General features: G+C 44.8%; 1 long non-coding RNA gene and 2 pseudogenes across 1 annotated transcript; 2 read left to right on the forward strand and 1 right to left on the reverse strand.

The window, feature by feature from the left end:
- The first annotated feature begins 2,092 nt into the window (after positions 1–2,092).
- Positions 2,093–4,578, forward strand: LOC123147008 (uncharacterized). Its single transcript, XR_006473019.1, has 4 exons — positions 2,093–2,231; positions 3,632–3,724; positions 3,809–3,884; positions 4,316–4,578. It is a non-coding gene; the product is annotated as an uncharacterized lncRNA (long non-coding RNA).
- A 9,829-nt stretch (positions 4,579–14,407) lies between these two features.
- Positions 14,408–16,235, forward strand: LOC123082122 (F-box/LRR-repeat protein At3g26922-like; annotated as a pseudogene).
- A 1,806-nt stretch (positions 16,236–18,041) lies between these two features.
- On the reverse strand, positions 18,042–22,772 carry LOC123146997 (disease resistance protein PIK6-NP-like; annotated as a pseudogene).
- Between the last annotated feature and the right edge of the window lie 2,479 nt (positions 22,773–25,251).

Genomic DNA, 25,251 nt, shown 5'->3' on the forward strand with positions numbered 1-25,251 from the left:
TTTTTTTTGAATTTTTTATGCCCGTTTCAAAATGCGGTCAAAACGGTGGGCTTGACCGTTCCTAGCTAGTGGTTGAATCTTGGAAAACTTTTGGTGTTTCTCTGATTAAATAGATACTTATGTACCTAGAAATGATTTTTGTAAAAAATAAATAGCAAACTATGAGGCAGCTGCAGTTCAAATTTGACCCGCTTCCAGCTGAATCGGCGGAAATTTGTCTTTTTCACGAGAGGTGGATCAAAACTTTTTACACCCAACCATTTTGTCAATTGTGCATTAAATATGTCCTAGTATTTTAGAAAATCAATATTGTCCAATTTTGCAACAATTATTTGGTAGTTCCTTCACAAAAAAACCTCCTTTCGGGCACTCGGAAAATGAAAAATGGTTTTTTCGTCCAAAGAAAATGAAAACTTCCTTAGGCAACATTGTTTGCCATTCCAATATGCACCCTTGTGCACAATATGAGATCATTTGAACAAACTATGCCACGAATGTGGCCATGAGATTGATCATTTGGCTTGAAAGCCATGAATCTTCAGAGATGATAGCTCATTTCTCAGAACATTTTTTTAAAATAATTGTCGTATTACAAGTTTGTTATTTTTCTTGGGAACTTGGCCACATATAATGACACAATGCGAAGGTTTCCCAATTTTTTGATTTTTTTTGAATTTTTTATGCCCGTTTCAAAATGCGGTCAAAACGGCGGGCTTGACCGTTCCTAGCTAGTGGTTGAATCTTGGAAAACTTTTGGTGTTTCTCTAATTAAATAGATACTTATGTACCTAGAAATGATTTTTGTAAAAAATAAATAGCTTCCAGCTGAATCGGCGGAAATTTGTCTTTTTCACGAGAGGTGGATCAAAACTTTTTACACCCAACCATTTTGTCAATTGTGCATTAAATATGTCCTAGTATTTTAGAAAATTGTTTTGGTCCAATTTTGCAACAATTATTTGGTAGTTCCTTCACAAAAAAACCTCCTTTCGGGCACTCGGAAAATTAAAAATGGTTTTTTCGTCCAAAGAAAATGAAAACTTTTGACAACCAATCATTTTGTCAATTGAACATTAAATATGGCCTAATATATTATAAAAATGAACTGGTCCCATTTTGCAACAAATATATGGTAGGTCATTTAAAAAATTCAATTTACGCACTCAAAAAATAGAAAATGAATTTTTTGACCAATTTAGATGGTCATAACGTCGTACTGTATTCTGATTGGTCCGTGGACGCATCATGTGGATCATGCATCGAATACCATCGGATGATCGTGGATCCAACACCAGTCATCAGCCCTTCCACACCATCCCCGAAACCCTACCTCTGCCCTATTGTAATTTTACATCCCCCCCCCCCGCCTCCTTTCTTTCCCTCACTCTCTTCTCCTCCTCTCCCCTTCCAGATTCGCCCGCACACCACTCCTCCTCCCTTCCAGATCGCAGCCGCCACCTCCTCCTTTCTAGATCGCCGCCTCCACCTCCCTCCGGCCGAGCTCCCCGCCGTCCATGGCCTTCCCCATGCCCTCCTCCTATCTCCCATCCCCTTCCCTCACCGCGAGCCCTTCTCCCCCGCAAGCCCTCTCTCTCTCCCTCCCGCGACTCCTCTGCTCCACTCGATTCCAGCGAGTTGAGGCGGCTCTCGCCGGCGCGCAGCACACCCCGGGCTCCCCTCACGGAGCTCTTCCCCCCTCCCGTCAGATCCGTGTCTCACACCCTCTAGCGCAAGCCCGCAACATCACCCGTGGCTAGGGTTCCGGCCGCCACTTTAACTTCGTCGGGATCTGCCACATGCGACGACGGCGAGGCCAGAGGTGGCTGGATCTAGCACCGGTAAGCCCCTCCCCTCCTTCTTCGTGGAGCATCTCCTCACCTCACCTCGTCTCATGCTCCTTTTTGTAGATATGCGTTCACCGTGTTCCTGGTCTCCGGCTATGGTGAGGGGCGGGAGCATGCGCCGGAGTTCACCTCCTCCGGGCGGGCGGGCGGGCGGGCGGGGTGGCCTCCTCCTGCGAGAGGCGGCCAGGAGCACTGGGCTTGGATCACGGACGTCGGCATCATCTTCTCCGACTCAGACTAGGGCACCGCTGCTCCCGTCTCCAGTCCCTTGCCATTAGAGCACAGACGCCACTGCTCCCGCCTCCAGTCCTGACAGGTGACAACCGACGCCCTCATCTCCTCCAGCACTGGTTGTCCCTGTTTCCAGTGCCGATCCTGGCCTCGTGGGTGAGTTCTTGGAGAATCATTGCTTCCCAGTTTCCGCTTATACACTGAATCTCTGAACTTGTTGTCCATGTTATAGTGTGTGCTTGCTTGCACAGCTTTGTACTATCAAAATAGAGTGCGTGCTTGCTTGCTGTCCATTCAACATGGGAATCAGGCGGGTTAGTTTGGTTTATTTGGTTCTGTTGTTGCTTTGGGCTAGTTTGGTACGTATGGGTTCAAATGGGTGCTTAATAGGAACGGACTGGATTGGTCTATGTTGAACAGAAAATCGAACTGGACTGGGGTGGTTTGGTTTGATGCCGTACAAACTGAAATGGTCTGAACCCGGGGGTTCAACCGGCACTGCCGCACCAATCGCAACCCACATGAACAAACTAATCCCAATGCTCAAGTGTTTCTCTGTGTTGAGAGTGGATGTGTTGACGCCCAGGACATGTTAGTACTGTAACCTGTAAGCTGTAAGCTGTAACTGATGTAATCCTGACGTAATGAAAATTGCTTTGAGGATCTGTCAATTATACAGAGCTCTCCATGCCCAAGCTGAGAAATTCTTGTTGTCAATCTGTTTGATGCCATCATTTTCTTACCATCATATTATATGTGCCGCTCAACATTCAACCTGCTTTAATCTGTACTAGTATTCAGTTTGTACCTCATCTAGCACACTGCCTAAAATTGCCACTATTCTTTCAATGAAATTAGTAGAATTACCTTGTGATTCCTCTGTTTGCTTCACATTATGGTTGCTCTACTGCTAGTGTCTTACTAGCTTGTTTTGACTCATCGTGTTCCCGCTTGTAGTTGATTTTCCATGTGCCTAAGTATATGGGTAGTAAACGTGCAAGCAAACATTTGAGCTCAAACCCATCCATGCTATGTACTATACTATACCGAAGAAGTAATGTAGATGAATATATATGCAGTTTTTGAAACCATCCTCTAATCTTTGCTTGTTTTTACAGTTTGGTGCTACAGTTTAAACCATCACCTAATCTGTGCCTTATCTAGAAATTTTGGCATGAAATTAAATCTGGCTGCTTGTTTACATTCAAAGTCCATATATATGATGCTGAAATAAATGAACACCATATATAGAGAACTAGTACTAATTTATGTTCTATATATAGTGGCCGTTCAAACTTGTGAAATATATAGAGAACACCATATGTAGAAATTTTACATTACATACATTGTGCTATATATAGTGGCCGTTCAAACTTGTTAAACAACCTTCTGTTGTTGTTCCTGTAATCTCTGATTTGTAGCATTGTTGGTTTTGCTCTTTTTTTGTCTTAAAACTTGATGGGCCAAAGATCCTTTGTTTGTATGTTATCATCACTATGATCTTCAGTTTCCATACACTGTGATCTTCAGTTTTTCATTGCGTGTTTTTTCTGCAGTTTGCTTGGTGTGTGGACAGGGCCAAAGGACAAGATGCTTCAATCCGGCGAGGACAGAGCCAAATGACCAAAGTTTGTTCATCTGTTGCCAAGGTGACCCCTCTCCTCCTCCTCTCTATTTTTTGTTCATTTTCTCATATGATCTGATGCGTGCTCTCTTGCTTGGTGTGTGTGCAGTTTGGTACCATCCCGTGGGGAGGGCCAGGGACAAGCTGCTCCGATCCGGCGAGGATGCCGACCATCTATTGTTAAGGTGATCTCTCTCTCTCTCTACATATATATATATATATACATATCCTGTTATGATGATTCTCAGCCCCGCCCCGCCTTTAAGCTATGCATTCAGAAGAAACATTCTATAGTAAAGTATGGGGTTGTTGATTAAACTGCTGCTGTGTTCACTTCAATGAGAAAAAGTGTAGTTAATTCAGGTTGTGAACATTTCTTAGGAGTTATATTAAGACACATACTGTATGAGAAAAACTGCTGCTGTTGTGTTCACTTCAATGAGAAAAACTGCTGCTGTTGTGTTCACTTCAATGAGAAAAACTGCTGCTGTGTTCACTTCAATGAGAAAAACTGCTGATGTGTTCACTTCAACTGAGTTACTCCTTTTTTGAATGGAATGTTCATAATATATTGTCTCCAGTTTTTCTAATTTTTATCAGCTGATTCATGTAACAGGGCGTCCATGGAAGGCCCAGTCCTGACTCTCCAGTGAGCCGGCATTTGATCGCTATTGAAGGAGCTACATGTAGAACAAGAAAATACTTGTAGAGCTTGTAACTGATTCCCATAGTTGTAGAGCTTGTATCAGCTAAGCTTGTATTACGTGTAACTTGTAGAACTTGTAAATGCTACAGCTTGTAGGACTTGTCATTTGTAGAGCTTGTAAATAAGCTTGTGTATGCTACAGCTTGTAGGACGTGTCATTTGTAGAGCTTGTATTGAATCCGGCTATTGTTATTTGAAGTATCTTGTGTGTTTTTCCTTGCCAATTTAACTACTAGTTATTTTCTTATTGTCAAATTGAAATATGAAGAATTTGGGCCTAATAGCTAGGACCCACTTATCAGAACCTGTCAAGTGGGATCTGTTTGACTAGTGGACCCATTTTATAAAAAAAACTAAAACTGTTGTACAAAAAGGCCATGACCCATAAAATAAAAAGGCCAAATTGTTGGGCTAGGCCCATGTAGCTAGAGAAAATTAATAGAGAAAATATACAGTAAAAAGGCCGAATTGTTGGGCTCGGCCCATGTAGAAAATCGAATTGGACCGGGCTGAATCTTGTGCCACATCAGCTTGCCACACTGGATGCCTACGTGGCCTGGGGGAGGTTGCTAGTGACCAAAACGCCACAGTAGGAATATTTTGGTCGTAAACGTCTTACGACCATTCCAGAAGAAGGTCGCTATAGTCAGTTTATGACGGCCAGCTTTTGACCTTCTGTTTTTGGTCACAAAAAGGTCGCAAATGGAAATTTGTGACCTTTCAGTGACCAATAGTGGTGGTCACAAGTTGACATATTTCTTGTAGTGATAATCCTCGATCCAGACTCCAGGGTCTGTTGTTCCTTCGTATGCTTCTATGTTTACGGGCTTGAATCCCGCTAGAAATTCATGATCCAGTACCTCATCGGTAAACCATAGGGGATGTGCGGCGCCACTGTATGTAGGTGTGCCGCGATGTTCGGATATTTTTTGTGTTGCATTGCTCAATGGAGCTTGCTTTCTTGGCCCGTAGATGGATCTGGTTGGACCGGTTTTCTGATGCGAATCCTTGGGTGGCTCGCGTGCCGCATTGAATGCGGCGCCCTTTGTTGATTGAGGTCGATCATGGGGTCATCTATCTGACCTGGTGACTTCCTTGTTTTTTGATTGTGGGGGCTGTAGGGCCTCTTCATCAAATTCCGGTAATAATTTCCGCTTCGGATAGCTCTTTGTGTGATGACTGTTCCATACTTGTGTGCGGTATTGAGTACTTTGCTCCATCTTATTCTGATTGCATCTTCCGCTGTTTTGAGCTTCCGCTTCTGCTTTTTCAGGCTACGTGCAGTGGCAACGAGCCTTTGGTGGAGGTTCCGGTGCTCCAGCGACTTGTCCGGCGTGAGGTCGTCCAGACCATTATCTTTGCTGGGGACGGATTGTTCGGTTTGTCCGCCCTGTTTGGGCAGTTGCTCGATGGCATGTTCGTCTTCCGTTGATTCCCCCTGCTCCATGGCTGGGTCTTTGTCGAGGTGGGGCTTTGCGCGGCGCTTACGCCACCGCTTTGACTATTTTTCGAGGGAACGATCCCTGGTTGTGCCCTTTTGGTCCTCGACGTTGCTTCTTTTAGGTGTGTCCACCATGCATACATCGTGTGATGAGGCAATTGTGCGGCGCTCTATAGGTGCTGGTTCTTGGCCGTCTCCTTCATCGGCGTCCATACCGTCGATGTCTTCGGAGTCGAAGTCGAGCATGTCGGTTAGGTCATCGGCAGTGGCTACGAAGTGGGTGGTGGGTGGGATTTGAATTTCTTCATCGTCCGCATCCCAACCTTGCTGACCATAGTCCGGCCAGGGCTCTCCTGACAAAGAGAGAGACTTTAGTGAATTTAGGATATCGCCAAAGGGTGAGTGCTGAAAGACGTCCGCGGTAGTGAACTCCATGATCATGGCCCGATCGGGCTCAATTGGAAGGGGTGCGGAGGATTGGGAGTCCGGACAGTAGTCCGGTACCTTGGAGTCACAGGCCTCGCAAAGGACTAGGTTGATATCCGGATCTATCGCCGTAGAGATTGCAGCTCCAGAGGCGGCGTCCAACCGTCCGTCCCCGATTGGTGCAGCCGGCTCCGAGCTAATGGTCGGAGCGGGCACCTGAGCAACGCTCCGGGCGTTGTCCGGCGGCAGAGCTAAATCATGCCGATTGTGACAGTGCGACGCGCTCGGCCGTGGCTCGAATCCGTCGAAGATCAAGTCCCCGCGGATGTCGACCGTGTAGTTCAAACTTCCAAACCTGACCTGATGGCCAGGGGCGTAGCTTTCGATCTGCTCCAGATGGCCAAGCGAATTGGCCCGCAGTGCGAAGCCGCCGAATACGAAGATCTGTCCGGGGAGAAAAGTCTCACCCTGGACCGCGTCGTGGTTGATGATCGAAGAAGCCATCGGGCCTTAAGGTGACGACACAAAGGAACTCTCAATGAAAGCACCAATGTCGGTGTCAAAACCGGCGGATCTCGGGTAGGGGGTCCCGAACTGTGCGTCTAGGCTGATGGTAACATGAGACAAGGGACATGATGTTTTTACCTAGGTTCGGGCCCTCTCGATGGAGGTAAAACCCTATTCCTGCTTGATTAATATTGATGATATGGGTAGTACAAGAGTTGATCTACCACGAGATCAGAGAGGCTAAACCCTAGAAGCTAGCCTATGGTATGATTGTTGTTCGTCCTACGGACTAAAAACTCTCTGGTTTATATAGACACCATAGAGGGCTAGGGTTACACAGAGTTGGTTACAATGGGAGGAGATCTTCATATCATATTGCCAAGCTTGCCTTCCACGCCAAGGAAAGTCCTATCCGGACACGGGACGAAGTCTTCAATCTTGTATCTTCATAGTCCGGGAGTCCGGCCAAAGGTCATAGTCCGGCCATCCGGACACCCCCTAATACAGGACTCCCTCACTCCCACTTGCACTAAAGTCAATAATCTAGTTCACATCACCATGTGATTAACACTGATAGGTCACATCGCCATGTGACCAACATCCAAAGAGTTTACTAGTGTCACTAAACTAGTTCACATCACCATGTGATTAAGACTGAATGAGTTCTGGGGTTTGATCATGTTTTGCTTGTGAGATAGGTTTTAGTCAACGGGTCTGCAACATTCAGATCCGTGTGTACTTTGCAAATCTCTAGGTCATATTGTAAATGCTGCTTCCACGCTCCACTTGAAGCTATTCCAAATGGTTGCTCCACTATACGTATCCGGTTTGCTACTCAGAGTCACTCAGATAGGTGTTAAAGCTTGCATCGACGTAACCCTTTACGCCGAACTCTTTATCACCTCCATAATCGAGAAACATGTCCTTATTAACTCCAAGGACAATTTTGACCGCTGTCCAATGATCCGTTCCTGGATCATTCCTGTACCCCTTGACTGACTCATGGCAAGGCACACTTCCGGTGCGGTACACAGCATAGCATACTATAGAGCCTACGTCTGAAGCATAGGGGACGACCTTCATCCTTTCTCTCTCTTCTGCCGTGGTCGAGCTTTAACTCTTAACTTCATACCTTAGAACTCAGGCAAGAACTCCTTCCTAGACCGATCCATCTTGAACACCTTCAAGATCATGTCAAGGTATGTGCTCATTTGAAAGTACCATTTAGCGATATTTGATCTATCCTCATAGATCTTGATGCTCAATGTTCAAGTAGCTTAATCCAGGTTTTCTATTGAAAAACACCTTTCAAACAACCCTATATGCTTTCCAGAAATTCTACATCATTTCTGATCAACAATATGTCAACAACATATACTCATCAGAAATTCTATAGTGCTCCCACTCACTTCTTTGGAAATACAAGTTTCTCATAAACTTTGTATAAACCCAAAATCTTTGATCATCTCATCAAAGCGTATATTTCAACTCCGAGATGCTTACTCCAGTCCTTAGAAGGATTGCTGGAGCTTTGCATGCTTGTTAGCATCTTTCAGGATTGACAAAACCTTCTAGTTGTATCACATACAACCTTTTCTCAAGGATATCGTCGAGGAAACAATGATTTGACATCCTATCTGCAAGATTTCATAAATCATGTAGTAATTGCTAATATAATCCCAACAGACTCTTAGCATCGCTACGAGTGAGAAAGTCTCATCGTAGTCAAATCCTTGAACTTGTCGGAAAACATCTTAACGACAAGTCGAGCTTTCTTAATGGTGATACTTACCATTATTGTCTGTCTTCCTTTTAAAATCCATCTGTACCCAACGGCCTTATGACCATCAAGTATTTCTTCCAAAGTCATGGATCCTTTCTCAGATTTTATGGCCTCGAGCCATTCGTTGGAATCTGGGCCCACCATCGCTTCTCCATAGCCTGTAGGTTCATTGTTGTCTAGCAACATGACCTCTAAGACAGGATTGTCGTACCACTCTGAAGCAGTACACGTCCTTGTTAGCCTACGAGGTTCGGTAGTGACTTGATCTGAAGTTTCATGATCACTATCATAAGCTTCTACTTCAATTGGTGTAGGTGCCACAGGAACAACTTCCTGTGCCCTGCTACACACTAGTTGAAGTGATGGTTCAACAACCTCATCAAGTCTCCACCATCCTCCTACTCAATTCTTTCGAGAGAAACTTTTCCTCGAGAAAGGACCCGTTTCTAGAAACAATCCTTTTGCTTCCGGATCTGAAATAGGAGGTATACCCAACTGTTTTTTTGGGTGTCCTATGAAGATGTATTTTATCCGCTTTGTGTTTGAGCTTATCAACCTGAAACTTTTTTCACATAAGCGTTGCAGCCCCAAACTTTTAAGAAACGACAACTTAGGTTTCTCCAAACCATAGTTCAAATGGTGTCGTCTCAACCGAATTACGTCGTGCCCTATTAAAGTGAGTGTGGTTGTCTCTAATGCCTAACCCATGAACGATAGTGGTAATTTGATAAGAGCCATCATGGTACGCACCATATCCAATAGGGTGCAACTATGATGTTCGGACACACCATCACACTATGGTGTTCCTGGTGGTATTAATTGTGAAACAATTTCCACAGTGTCTTAATTGCGTGCCAAAGCTCGTAACTCAGATACTCATCTCTATGATCATATCATAGACATTTTATCCTCTTGTCATGATGATCTTCAACTTCACTCTGAAATTACTTGAACCATTCAATAATTCAGACTTGTGTTCCATCAAGTAAATATACTTAGTATCTACTCAAATCATCCGTGAAGTAAGAACATAACGATATCCACTGCGTGCCTCGGCACTCATTGGACTGCACACATCAAAATGTATTACTTCCAACAAGTTGCTTTCTTGTTCCATTTTACTGAAAACGAGGCTTTCAGTCATCTTGCCCATGTGGTATGATTTGCATGTCTCAAGTGATTCAAAATCAAGTGAGTCCAAACGGTCCATTTGCATGGAGTTTCTTCATGCATATACACCAATAGACATGGTTCGCATGTCTCAAACTTTTCAAAACGAGTGAGTCCAAAGATCCATCAACATGGAGCTTCTTTATGCGTTTTATACCAATATGACTCAGTGCCACAAGTATGCGGTACTATCATTACTATCTTATATCTTTTGGCATGAATATGTGTATCACTACGATCGAGATTCAATAAACCATTTATTTTAGGTGCAAGACCATTGAAGGTATTATTCAAATAAACAGAGTAACCATTATTCTCCTTAAATGAATAACCGTATTGCGATAGACATAATCCAATCATGTCTATGCTCAACGCAAACGCCAAATAACAATTATTTAGGTTTAACACCAATCTCGATGGTAGAGGGAGCGTGCGATACTTGATCACATCAACCTTGGAAACACTTCCAACATATATCATCAGCTCACCTTTAGCTAGTCTCCGTTTATTCCGTAGCTTTTATTTCGAGTTACCAACACTTAGCAACCGAACCGGTATCTAATACCCTGGTGCTACTAGGAGTACAGTAAAGTACACATTAACATAATGTATATCCAATATACTTCCGTCGACCTTGCCTGCCTTCTTATCTACTAAGTATCTAGGGTGGTTCTGCTTTAGTGTCTGTTCCTCTCATTACAGAAGCACTTAGTCTCACGTTTGGGTTCAACCTTGGGTTTTCACTAGAGCAGCAATTGTTTTGCCGTTTCATGAAGTATCCCTTCTTGCCCTTGCCCTTCTTGAAACTGGTGGTTTTACCAACCATCAACAATTGATGCTCCTTCTTGATTTCTACTTTCGCGGTGTCAAACATCACGAATATCTCAAGGATAATCATATCTATCCCTGATATGTTATAGTTCATCACGAAGCTCTAGCAACTTGGTGGCAATGACTTTGGAGAGACGTCACTATCTCATCTGGAAGATCAACTCCCACTCGATTCAAGTGATTGTTGTACTCAGACAATCTAAGCACAAGCTCAACAATTGAGCTTTTCTCCCTTAGTTTGCAGGCTAAGAAAATCGTCGGAGGTCTTATACCTCTTGATGTGGGCACGAGCCTGAAATCCCAATTTCAGCCCTCGAAACATCTCATATGTTCCGTGACGTTTCGAAATCGTCTTTGGTGCCTCAACTCTAAACCGTTTAACTGAACTATCACGTAGTTATCAAAACGTGTATGTCAAATGTTCGCAACATCCACAGACGACGTTCGAGGTTCAGCACACCGAGCGGTGCATTAAGGACATAAGCCTTCTACGAAGCAACGAGGACAATCCTCAGTTTACGAACCCAGTCCGCATAATTGCTACTATCAACTTTCAACTAAATTTTCTCTAGGAACATATCTAAAAATAGTAGAACTAAAGCGCGAGCTACGACATAATTTGCGAAAATCTTTTGACTATGTTCAGGATAATTAAGTTCATCTTATGAACTCCCACTGAGATAGACATCCCTCTAGTCATCTAAGTGATTACATGATCCGAGTCAACTAGGCCGTGTCCGATCATCACGTGAGACGGACTAGTCATCATCGGTGAACATCTTCATGTTGATCGTATCTACTATACGACTCATGCTCGACCTTTCGGTCTCTTGTGTTCCGAGGCCATGTCTGTACATGTTAGGCTCGTCAAGTCAACCTAAGTGTTTCGCGTGTGTAAATCTGGCTTACACCCGTTGTATGTGAACGTTAGAATCTATCACACCCGATCATCACGTAGTGCTTCGAAATAATGAACTTTCGCAACGGTGCATAGTTAGGGTGAACACTTTCTTGAAATTTTAATGAGGGATCATCTTATTTACTACCGTTGTTCTAAGCAAATAAGATGCATAAACATGATAAACATCACATGCAATCAAAATAGTGACATGATATGGCCAATATCATTTTGCTCCTTTTTGATCTCCATCTTCGGGGCTCCATGATCATCATCGTCACCGGCATGACACCATGATCTCCATCATCGTGTCTCCATGAAGTTGTCTCGCCAACTCATTGCTTCTACTACTATGGCTACCAGTTAGCAATAAAGTAAAGTAATTATATGGCATCGTTCAATGACACGCAGGTCATACAATAAATAAAGACAACTCCTATGGCTCCTGCCGGTTGTCATACTCATCGACATGCAAGTCGTGATTCCTATTACAAGAACATGATCAATCTCATACATCACATATCGTTCATCACATTCTTTTTGGCCATATCACATCACATAGCATACCCTGCAAAAACAAGTTAGACGTCCTCTAATTGTTGTCTGCATGTTTTACGTGGCTGCTATGGGTTTCTAGCAAGAACGTTTCTTACCTACGCAATAAACCACAACGTGATATGCCAATTGCTATTTACCCTTCATAAGGATCCTTTTCATCGAATCCGATCCGACTAAAGTGGGAGAGACTGGCACCCGCTAGCCACCTTATGCAACAAGTGCATGTTAGTCGGTGGAACCTGTCTCACGTAAGTGTACGTGTAAGGTCGGTCCGGGCCGCTTCATCCCACAATACCGTCGAAACAAGATTGGACTAGTAACGGTAAGCATATTGAACAAAATCAACGCCCACAATTACTTTGTGTTCTACTCGTGCATAGAATCTACGCTATAGACCTGGCTCATGATGCCACTGTTGGGGAACGTAGCAGAAATTCAAAATTTTCCTACAAGTCACCAAGATCTATCTATGGAGAAACTAGCAACGACAGAGAGGGGAGTGCATCTACATACCCTTGTAGATCGCTAAGCGGAAGCGTTCAAGAGAACGGGGTTGAAGGAGTCGTACTCATCGTGATCCAAATCACCGGAGATCCTAGTGCCGAATGGACGACACCTCCGTGTTCAACACACGTGCATCCCGGTGACGTCTCCCATGCCTTGATCCAGAAAGGAGAGAGGGAGAGGTTGAGGAAGACTCCGTCCAGCAGCAGCACAACGGCATGATGGTGATGGAGGAGCGTGGCAATCCAGCAGGACTTCGCCAAGCACCGCGAGAGACAAGGAGAAAGAGAGGTAGGGCTGCGCCAGGGAGAGGTGGAAACTCTTGTGTTTGTAGCCCCAAAGACCTCAACTATATATAGGGGAGAGGGAGGGGGATGCGCCCCCTTTAGGGTTCCCACCCCAAGGGGTGCGGCAGCCCCAAAACCCATCTAGGGTGGCGGCCAAGAGGGGGAGAGGGGGAAACTTGCCCCCCAAGTAAGGTGGAGGCGCCCCCTCCCCAAACCCTAGGCGCCTTGGGCCCTAGTGGGGGGGGGGCACCAGCCCACCTGGGGCTGGTCCCCTCCCACACTTGGCCCATGCAGCCCTCTGGGGCCGGTGGCCCCACTTGGTGGACCCCTGGGACCCTTCCGGTGGTCCTGGTATACGTTACCGATAGCACCCGAAACTTTTCCGGTGAACAAAACATGACTTCCCATATATAAATATTTACCTCCGGATCATTCCGGAACTCCTCGTGACGTCCGCGATCTCATCCGGGACTCCGAACAACATTCGGTAACCACGTATATCTATTCCCTATAACCCTAACGTCATCGAACCTTAAGTGTGTAGACCCTACGGGTTCGGGAAGGAACCATGCAGACATGACCGAGACGTTCTCCGGTCAATAACCAACAGCGGGATCTGGATACCCATGTTGGCTCCCACATGTTCCACGATGATCTCATCGAATGAACCACGATGTCAAGGACTCAATTAATCCCGTATTCAATTCCCTTTGTCTAGCGGTATTGTACTTGCCCGAGATTCGATCGTCGGTATACCGATACCTTGTTCAATCTCGTTATCGGTAAGTCTCTTTACTCGTTCCGTAACACATCATCCCGTGATCAACCCCTTGGTCACATTGTGCACATTATGATGATGTCCTATCGAGTGGGCCCAGAGATACCTCTCCGTTACACGGAGTGACAAATCCCAGTCTCGATTCGTGCCAACCCAACAGACACTTTCGGAGATACCCATAGTGCACCTTTATAGCCACCTAGTTACGTTGTGACATTTGGTACACCCAAAGCATTCCTACGGTATCCGGGAGTTGCACAATCTCATGGTCTAAGGAAATGATACTTGACATTAGAAAAGCTTTAACATACGAACTACACGATCTTTGTGCTATGCTTAGGATTGGGTCTTGTCCACCACATAATTCTCCTAATGATGTGTCCCCGTTATCAACGACATCCAATGTCCATGGTCAGGAAACCGTAACCATCTATTGATCAACGAGCTAGTCAATTAGAGGCTTACTAGGGACATGGTGTTGTCTATGTACCCACACATGCATCTGAGTTTCCTATTAATACAATTATAGTATGGATAATAAACGATTATCATGAACAAGGAAATATAATAATAATAACTAATTTATTATTGCCTCTAGGGCATATTTCCAACAGTCTCCCACTTGCACTAGAGTCAATAATCTAGTTCACTCGCCATGTGATTAACACTGATAGGTCACATCGCCATGTGACCAACATCCAAAGAGTTTACTAGTGTCACTAAACTAGTTTACATCACCATGTGATTAAGACTCAATGAGTTCTGGGGTTTGATCATGTTTTGCTTGTGAGGGAGGACGCGGCGGCGGGCATCCCCGAAATGCACACTCCAAAGAGGCACGACCTACGGGGTCCGCTGGTGGACGGCAGTGGCGGCGGCGGCATCGTCCTCGACCTCGACCTCATCAGCCGCCTTCCCAACGCGGTGCTCGGCACCGTCCTCTCCCTCCTCCCCACCAAAGACGGCGCGCGTACGCAGACCCTCTCCCGCCGCTGGCGCCCCCTCTGGCGCTCCTCCAACGCGCCGCTCAACCTCGTGGCATCTCGTGGCCTCTCCGGCGACGGATCGCGCGCCGCGCTGGTCTTCAGGATCCTCTCTGACCACCCCGGCCCGGCACGCCGCTTCTCGCTCCACCTCGTCTTCTCCCCCGACAGCCTGGGCGAGGTCGACGGCTGGTTCCGCTCCGGCTCCCTCACTGGCCTCCAGGACCTCGAGGTCACCAACCTGGAGAAGCACCAGTACTACCCGCTGCCGCAGCACTCGCTTACCCGCTTCGCGCCCACCCTGCGCGTGCTCAGCCTCGGCGGCTGCCGATTCCCTGACCTGGCCACGCCGCCGAGCTTCCCGCACCTGAAGCAGCTCATCCTCTACGACATCAGCATCTCTGCAAAGCATGATCTCTGCCTGCGCTATTCTGCAAAGCGTCTCGCTGCACAACATGGGCTTTGGTCGCCTTTGCATCAGCTCGCCGACGCTCAGGAGCATCGGCTTCTATGCTCCTCACACTCAAGGCGTCGTCACCTTCCCGGAGCTGGTCATTGAGGACGCCCCTTGCCTTGAGAGGTTGATACCGATTTATCTAGACTCTAGTCCGGCGACCATACGAGTGATCCGAGCTCCTAAACTGGAGATACTTGGCTTCTTGTCTGAGCGCATATCCACACTCCACCTTGGAACCACTGTCTTTCAGGTAGCAGCAAGGACAAGGACAATCGTGCATTCACCATTCCTCTAGGCATGCTATTATTCTTACATCGCACTTGTTTTGTTTTTCTCCAGAAGATGATTGCTGTCAGCTTGACAACCAAAATGCACTCAATGAAGATTTTGGTTCTTGACTCTATGGGCCCTAATCTGGGTGTGGTTATTGACTTCTTGAAGTGCTTCCCCTGCTTGGAGAAACTCTATGTCATTGTGAGTACTCATATTTATTGCTAGAAATGTCAAAACAACATTGGTTCAGAATTATAATCTTGTGAATTACTAGTATTTAGCTGCCAATTTGTTAACAACTATCTTTATATCATATATTTTTCCTATCCCCAGTTGAATCGGCACAAGGATGTAAATTATGTGTGGAAGCATGGTCCACTGGATCCAGTTCGGTGCCTTGAGCTCCATCTAAAAAAAGTGGCATTGAAGAATTACAATGGTGACAGGAGGGCATTTACTAACCTTGCTAAGTTCTTTATTTTGAATGCAAAAGTGCTGAAAGAAATGGAAATCGGATTCTTTCACATTGGCAACGACGAATGGGTTTGTTATCAACATAGGCAGCTACAAGTTGAGAATAGAGCTTCTCAAGACGCTCGAATTGAACTAAAAGATGATATGGACCTGAAATTCACTGACCATGTGCATACCCATAATTTGTCAATTGCTGATCCCTTTGACAGATCCTTGTGTGGATGCTCCAAGTGTGTTAGGTAGCCCTTCTGAAGATTGTGTCACCCTCTGTCCAAAGCCAAAACAACGTGGGCCGCCCTTGCTTGTCTGTGTTGTCACACCCTTATGACGCTATGCAGAATGGTCTACTCACTTCAGGAATGGTATTGATTTGTGCCAGACTCTGGAGCAACCCAGGATTGAGGAGGTGGTGCCTGGGCCAAAGATTAAAATTGATTTTGCAAATGTACAAGACCCTTGAATGGTAGTACTAGTTGTCTGTTATGCTTAGTTCGTACTTGTTGTTTCTATTCTGCTCAAAGTCATTATAAGCTTAGACCATGTGTAGGCTACAAGCCTATAACTAACATATTTGTGTCTCTACCTCTTGCTTTGATGAAAAAACATAGCCTTGTATTTCTTTGTTTAAAAGAGTGCGGTGTAAAGTTTATTTCCTGGCATACAATTCATTAGTCATTACCACTTTGTTAGCAGGTCATTGAGAGCACCTGTAGAGTACAACTAATATGTGCAACCTTGTCTGCTAGTTTAGTCAAGAATGTATGGTTGATTCACAGAATTCATTTATTTCACGGATTTTAAATTTGATATCTTGTGTTTATACCATTCTTCTATTCTCATAAAAGAAAACCAAGTAAAATTACTTACATTATATTTTCCTGTGCTAAATTTAAGGTGGATTTAAAAGGCATACTCTGTATTTTTATGGTTTCATGACCTCATTCTGTCACAAATTGCTATATTTACATGTCCTGAATCGACAGCATGGAGCAATTGGTTATTGTGTTTAGACAATTGATTCTGCTGGTTTTTTTTATCCCAATCCATTTATTTGTTGACATGGCACATAAAGATTGCCTGGTGGGGTTCACACTCATCCAGGGGATGATTCTTGCTTTGGATTATCAAAAGAGATGAAAGTTACGAACAAAGCAGCTTATCAAGTGATGAAGTAGTAAATTTATTTTGTCTTGCTTTTATGTGGCTGCAGTACATTATTTGGCTTCTTCAGGAAAGAGATGCTTCTCCTTTCTTTTTTCCCGTTCTCTGTTCACACATACCAAAATGGGAGACTTTCAGACACTTTTTTTAATTGAAAACATTCAGTTTTTGCTGACCCCTCCTTAGGTGCTTAGACTTCTTCAGTTTTGCACTCCATGTTTCATCTTTTCAGGACTTGAAACCAGATGAACAGGCAAGAAAATGCTTGTAAACCTTTCTTCGGTAAGTCTCTGTATGCTTCTATTTCTCTTGCTAGAGACTATGTTCTAAATTTCCTTTTTACTATCTAAGCTAGAGATTATTATTTTTCAGTCATGTTGAGATCAGCGTTTTGTTTTCTGATACACCAACTATGTTTCTTCAGTATTATTTTTCAGTCATGTTGAGACATTCAGTGGTTTCAGTGTACTTCTGTTTTCTCATCCTTATGCCTGCTATCTATGAGGTTTTCCGTTAGACTCGTACCGTGTGATAGCTGTGCAATAGGCAGCGTAAAAGATGCCCTTGATGGTGCAAGAATTCTGTCTAGAGAACGTATGGGCCAACACCACTGCCTGGGCCAGGGCAAAAGGAGTGTCTGGCATCAAATGTATGGTTGAAAAGCTTCTTGAACCATCCTGTGGATACAAAAACGGCAGATCAGTGGACAAGGGTAGCATGTTCAGTCCCAGTGCAGAGCCGTGCTTACTTCAATTATCGCGGTGGAATTCCAACACTTACGAGCAGAGTAGCAAGGGACCAACCTGACGACTGGATCGACATGCCGGAAGCTTTGACTCTAGAGAGATCGCTTCCAAAATTACAAGTCGTGCGTCCTGAACTCTCGATCATTTGGAATTGGATGGCGACTTGCATGCTTTCGGTGCAGGTGGGGAGTTGGACAGAATGTAGCACCTATATTTTGGTCGAGATCACCAGATCGGCATTAATTAATGTCTGAATTTTGACGGGCGAGCTCACCACCGATCTAGTCGGTCAGTCGCAGGTGACAATTACATGATGGCAGAGAATAGCTCTGAACTTTTGCCCCAATCAAATGCAGAGATATCACACAAGACACATAGCTCAGTTTGGCCTGCGTAAATCGTACACAAACAACAACATATATGGATTTGCCACCACAAGAGTTAAATAGAACTCAGGGGTGCTACACAACACAAGCTTCCCCAACAGCGAATTAAAAACATATCTACTACTAATGTCTGTTCTAACTCAAGCAACCCAGCAAACGAGGGAGGCTGGCGACAGATTTAGGAAGAAAAAAAAATACTAGCTCACACTACAGATAAATCACCTTGAGTACATGTGATCCGCTCAACAGAGTCACTTTTGGAACCAAATGCTGATGGCTGGCCAGTTGAATTGCAGACTTTGCAGATTAAGTAGCAGGACTGGATTCTCCAGATGCATTACTTGACTTGGATCCACGAACTGCTGTTCAAGATGGGTGTAGGACATATTATAAAAAATTGCTACTCGTAGGAGTGAATAAAAATTGCCCCTCGTTTCTGGTCCACTCCTTGTCATCCTTATACATCTGATCTTCACAGACTCTGCTGACACGGATTATGCACTTGGGGAGCAAGTTGGTTGCTTTCTCAATGGAATACTCCAGAGCCTTCACCCTGCCTGGAGCTGCTCTGAAACAATTGATTTGGACCTCGAGCTCTGCAGGGCCTGGAAGATGCTCGACACCCAAGTCTGCATAAAAGTCGGATGCGATCAACATTGGGCTCAAGTCAAGACGGAGACAACGGAGTGCTGGCATAGCACCTGGTGCAAATGTTAGCCGCAGTCCACCCGGTGATTTCACTGTAACATGAGTAAGGAAGAGTGAATAGCGGAAGCAGAAGACCTTTAGCAGTTTGAATCCGTCACTACCAATGATCAGCTTTTCATTAATGGCCCTTCTTGTTATCTCAAGCTCCAGATGAGCCAGAGAAGGCATGCCCATGAGAACTTGGAGATCCTCCTTATCAAATTCCATGACCTCTATGCATAGTTTCATGAGATTCTCGAGGGAGGTCATTCCCCTGGGAACCTTTCCAAAACCTGACTGAATTTTAAGAACTTGGAGGCACGGGTATGTGTAGCATGGGTTACAGAACAGACGCGTGGCTGTCTCTATATCAGTACGAAGATACCGAAGGTTGCATTTGCCCGACTCATTTACTTCCTCCGCAAATCTTACTAGGTCGTCGGTTTGCATGAAGCGTAACTCCTCCAAGGCGTGCAGACTACGGAACCCACCTGCAGGCAATAGTGTGTTGCGATTGACAAATAGGCGCACCAATTTCCGTAACTGCGCCACGGTTGATGGAAGTCTTGGAAGTGAATAACAGTATCTCAAATCCAGAGTCTCCAAGTGCTGCAGCTTTCCAATTTCACAAGGAAGCTCAGTAATCTTAGAAGTGCCAATTCTCAAATACCTCAGCTGACGCGAACTAGCTATATGTTTTACATGCTTGTTTTCCAACCATTTACAATCTCCAAGATCCAACACCCGCAAAGCATGGAAGTCCACAAGGTGGGGCATCTGCTCAACTTGCCAAAAGATAGTCAGTGAGCGAACATGTATCTTGGTCTCTGTAATTGCCCCAACTGCCCCTTTATGCTCTTTGCCACTAGATTGCATGGACAGACGACGTATCTTATTTGGGAAAGAATTGCATACACGCCCATTTAAGACAGTTGCAAAATTCTCTTCGTCTGATAAAGATATAATAAGGTCAAGCACCATATCATGGACCCTACAATATTTCACCGAAGTGTCATAATTACCATAAACTGGCTGGATCATATTTCTATTAACAAGGTCATTAAAACAGTTCTCTGCTACTTGATCCAAACTTCCCCATTGTGTAGCAATGAATCCTTCTGCTATCCATTTCCATTTCAGCACTTTAATATTGATCATGGAGTCCTCTGGATATAAGCACAGGTACAGTAAACAAGTCTTCAGGTGGTGGGGAAGATCCAGGTAACTATGTAACAATATATCTTTCACCCCTTTTAAGTTCCCATCCTTATCAAACGAAGAACCAGTACCAATGGAATCTTGCAGTCTCTCCCATTCATCCTTGTTATGTTTCTTACTGGCAAGCAAACTTGCAAATGTAATTATAGCCAGTGGCAGTCCGCCACATTTTTTTAAAATCCTAGCAGAGACTTCTTTCAGTTCAGAAGGACATGAATCATTTTAGTAGAAAATTCTCTTAAAGAACAATCTTTGAGAATCAACATCATCTAGAGGTGCCATTTGATATGGTTGCTCATTGGATATGGAACAACATAGATTAGCTTCACCGGTCGTGTAGTAGCAATTATTCTACTACCATTATTATTGTCAGGAAATGCTGCCTTGACCAATTTCCAATCTTGTTCTTTCCATACATCATCAATAACAATGAAGTACCTGCAGTCAAGATTGTGTACTGTTAAGCATTGTCATTATTGTGATGAATTTCACTTGCACTTAACTTGATATATGCAAAGAGATACATAAATGTTTCATATTTACATTTCCGTAACCTTTTCTTGCATCAATCAAAATGTTAGAAGTACTAACTCATTGCATCCCGATGGTAAGTGAAAACAAAAGTATATGAAGCACATCAAGGGACTACAGGACATATTATTAATAGAAGAAAGAAATAAGTCTACTTGACCCATTAAACTAGTGTCAAGTTTGAGTTTCAATCTCGAACCCTAATACTAGCAGTAGAAGCACAAACATCAACTATTTGCAACCATAATGATTCATGTGATGTCTTGGCTACATGCCATCCAATTTTTTTGTGGGACCTATATTTTGTCCTTTGTTCTCCATCCTGTGTGCACATGGAGCCATGCCGCCTTGCACACGCAGCCATCCAGACGAGATGAAACTGCCACGATTTGGATTTGATGTTAAGGCTCAGGTTTGAATTCTAATCGATTTATTGCATCACCTTCAGAACATCTTTAGAATCAATAAAGCTTTGTCCAAAGAAAGGAGTGACGTTCATAAAACGGTTGTGGTTTGGGTCGGGGTAAAATGAAGTACTATTTCTTTTTTGAAGTACTATTTCAGCAGCCTGGACAACGTCTTTGTTGGGTATAGTCTGAAATTAGAACACTTCAACCCAGGCAATTTTAGAAGTTACGGAAGAAATAGGCGCCAACGCATAAAAAGAAGAGGAAAGTGGAGTTGTGTGTTAACTATCACCAATCGAGCTATTAGTAAGGACATTTTTGATTGAGAAGGAGTATGGCCCAAAGAGGAAAGTAAATCAGACTGATCCAGCATTGGTGGGTTGAACTGAAGTGAACTTTTTTTATGTGTGCCTGTTTATGAAGCTAAGATGAATGAGTGTTTGTCATCAACAGTTACTGGGTCGGCTAGTTTGAGGTAATGCGAAAACAATCTAGATGTTCGAGGAACTAAACATACTCAATACAGCTATAGAGATGACCATTTGATCTAGCCTGGTAACTTTAAATAATAATAATTGTTCATGTCGTCCAAATATATGAATCAATTAATGCTAGGTGCTTGTATAAAGAGGGGAAATAAAACAAATCATCTATATACTCCGCACCTCTTTCCTGTCAAGATATGTTTGATTTCACGGATTAGCTGTTCCTTTTCCCAATTCTGACAATCTTTGTACGCATCTTTATCGATCTGAGACAAGATATCTTTGAGGAGCTTCACCAGATCAAGTGTGCGCGACACTGACACACAAGCTTGACACTGGAAGTCTCCTCCTAATGCAATCTTGCGATAGACTTCCATGGCCAGGGTCGTCTTCCCCAGCCCTCCTGATCCAACAATCGGCACCACTTTCAACTCTTTACTCTCATCCATCAGCAAGGCAATGACGTGCTTCATTGGGCCGTCCATTGCCACCAAGCCCTTGACCTCCTCATGGATAGCAGTTATCGGGTCTATCTCCACCGTCTTCGTTGCACTGTAGTAATTCTCTTCAAGCTTGTACCTAGCATCATTTTTACAGTAAAAACTTAATTAAGCTCATGTTGCATCATCCAGAAATACATCATTTTTACAGTAAAAACTTAATTAAGCTCATGTTGCATCATCCAGAAATACATACAAGTGCAAGAGTTAGATCCTCGACAACAACAGCAAAAAAAAAAGTGCCAGAGTTACGAAAAATGTAGTACCTGTCACGGCGCTCACTTTCCTACATGACGCGAGCCTTGAGCTCCTTGATCTGGGTTGCGATGTCATGGCGCGCCCACAGAGTCTTGAGCCGATGCGCAGTCCTCTTCATGAACTTTGGTTTGGCGTCGCCGCTGCCAAGCCGGTCCATGAAGCGGTCGATGCAGTCTTCTATGTCGTAGCTAAGATCGCGCACTCTGTCTCTCCAGCCCTTGGCCATGATGTCGAGTTTCTCCTCCATGCCCGTTAGTCTCTCCAGCAAGACTCGCATGCCGGTGAGCTCGCGCTCAAGGAACTGGATCTCCTTGCGGACCCGCTTGAGAAGATTGTACTCGTCGCCCAGCAAGGCGGTGAGCTTGCCGAGGAGGTTCATCGCCCCCGTCCCAACGCCCACCCCCGCCATCTCTCTCCGACCCCGTCTCTCCCCTTCGCCGCCTTGACTCTGGATCTGCTCTGCTCTGCTCTCTGGTGAAGAAGAAGCAGCTGAGTGATTGGTGTTTGGTGGCGGAGGAAGAGGAGCAATGGCGCTGGGGACACCAATAATGGAGCACGCTTGTGCAGCGCTGCCGTGGGGAGAGAAAGAGAGGGGCTGGGGACACTGGTCTGTGAAGGCGAGTGACGATGGGGACTTGTCCTTGCTAATTAAGCTAGCTGCTGCACGATGCACTGTTGCTTGCTGTGTGGCTGGTGGGACGAAGCTGCCCGTTGTGTGAGGCTGCCGAGCAGGTCCCACGCGGCATCTCGAGCATACCGATGAAGGTGGTGAGTGCCCACGCACAGACCATTTGGTCTCCAAGCAGGCGCGTGATGAGTGGATCGTTGATTTCGCGCACCGACGGTTTCACACCATATCCATTAGATAAGTTTTTTTTAAATACATAAGGATTTGAATCCTAGAATTTTTTTACATAGTTTGATTCATGTGGGAAAAAATATGCCGAGGAGCTTCCTTTTTTCTCTCTACTATCTTTTAATATTTCCTGTTTGCTTTTAGTAGTAGGAGTAATTCTTGTTGTTCGTTTTAATTTTTTTGTTTTCTTTCATTTTTTTTATAGTTCTATACATTATCCGTTTATAGATAATGTCTGTGAAGGCGCGTGACGATGGGACGCTAGCTCCTTGCTAATTAAGCTAGCTGCTGCACTATGCAGACAATACCGACGATGGTGGTGAGTGCCCACACAGAGACAATTTGGTCTCCAAGTAGCCGCCTGATGAGTGGATTGTTAATTTGGCGCACCGACGGTTTCACACTATATTGAAACATTTCGAGCATCAATTTTTTTTTCACACACCTACAAATGTGATTCTATGTTAAAATTTGCATGCATTCAAAGCAAATATCAGTCAAAAGAATGAATTTACTGTTCATCCGAGATCATGTGAGTCCAAGCTCACAATAGCACTTTACAGAGAGGGCATGAGTATGCGGATTTGAATCCTAGTTTTTTTTTTCTTGAAAAAAAGTATCTTAGTATTTTTTTAGATCATTTGATTCGTGGGAAAAAGAACATGACTAGGCGCTTCCTTTTTTCTCTCTACTTCTTTTCATATTTCTTTTTTATATTTTGGTAGTAATTTTACTTTTTGTTCCTTTTCAATTTCTTGTTTTCTTTCATAAAAAACGTGTAATTTCATATATAATCCATTTATATTACTTCCAAAATATGTTTATGTAATATATTGTTTCACATGCCTATATAATTAGGACATCTCCAATGGCGACCCGTAAATTTCCTCCCGCATCCGTCCGTGGACGCGAGAAGGGGGGCAGTTCGCGGACAAGGATGCAGGAGGCCGCCATCCAATCCTAACAGCATATATTTCAAAAACCTTTTCAACAAACCGGACAAAATTCATGCAAAAATGGTCGAATATCATATAAACATGACGGATTTCATACAAACCCGACGAAAATGTTTATATTTTGAACACATTTTAACTAAAAAGGTAAAATTATGTGCGCGTATGCTCGCGTGGAGCTTCACTCCCACGACACGGATACACTAGACTAGTATACGGACAACCACGGCGTATCCTCACTACAAAAAAAAGACACATCCGTGACATTTTGGGCTGAACGAATTTTTTTCCTGTCATACATATGACACTTCTATGACGATAATTGTGACAAAACCCGGTATCATCATAGATGTGATGGGCTCCTACTTCTATGACAAAAAATTATGACAGAAAATGGACTTTTCGTCCTGGGCGGGCCGGAGACGCAGCTGCATGACATTCTTTGGGCCGTCCATGACGGAAAAAACCGTGGTAGAAGCGAGGGGGAGGAAAATTTCGGGGAGTTGTCGGTTACGGTGGGAGGTCGGGGGCGGAGCGATGCGCGTTTCTCTCGTGCGTACGCGCGTGTGTGCGAGGCGTTGGCTCTAACTGAAGCCGAGCGATGTGTTGGGCTCTAACTGAACCTGAGCGATTGCACTGCAGGCTACACGTTACTGAACCCGAGCGATCGATCGATGGCTGTTAACTGAACCCGATGGAGCGATTCCTTCGCTACTGCTGCTAACTGAAACCGATCGATGTTGCCTCTGGAATGAACAGTGAGCGTTGCGGGAGGGGGGGGGGGGTTTGGATGAACAGTGAGCGGTGGCGTTGCCTCTGGATGAATAGGAACCCGTGGTGTGGAGGGCTGGATGAACAGTAGACGGTGGAGGGGTGGCCGTGGAGGGGTGGTTGAACAGGACTCCGTGGTGTGGAGGGCTGGATGAACAGTAGACGGTGGAGGGGTGCCCGTGGAGGGGTGGTTGAACAGTAGCCGGTGGAGTAGCGCGCGGTGGAGGCTGGATGAACAGGAGCCCGTGGAGGCTGGAGGAGGTCGACGATGGAGATGAACAGTATCCCGTGGAGTCCCGTTTTGCGGTACGCCACACCCCTCCCCCCCCCCCCCCGGTTTCGACCGTAGCGCTCCAACACAAGTCCGTTTTGCGGTATGCCACACCCCTCCCGATGAACAGGACCCCCGTTTCGACCGTAGCGCTCCAACACAAGTCTGTTTCCTCCGTTTTGCGGTATGCTACACCCCTCCCGATCAACAGGACCCCCGTTTCGACCATAGGAGGTCCGTTTCGTC

The sequence above is a fragment of the Triticum aestivum genome, chromosome 1B (genome assembly GCF_018294505.1).
Source record: "Triticum aestivum cultivar Chinese Spring chromosome 1B, IWGSC CS RefSeq v2.1, whole genome shotgun sequence".
NCBI classification, from domain to species: Eukaryota; Viridiplantae; Streptophyta; class Magnoliopsida; order Poales; family Poaceae; genus Triticum; species Triticum aestivum.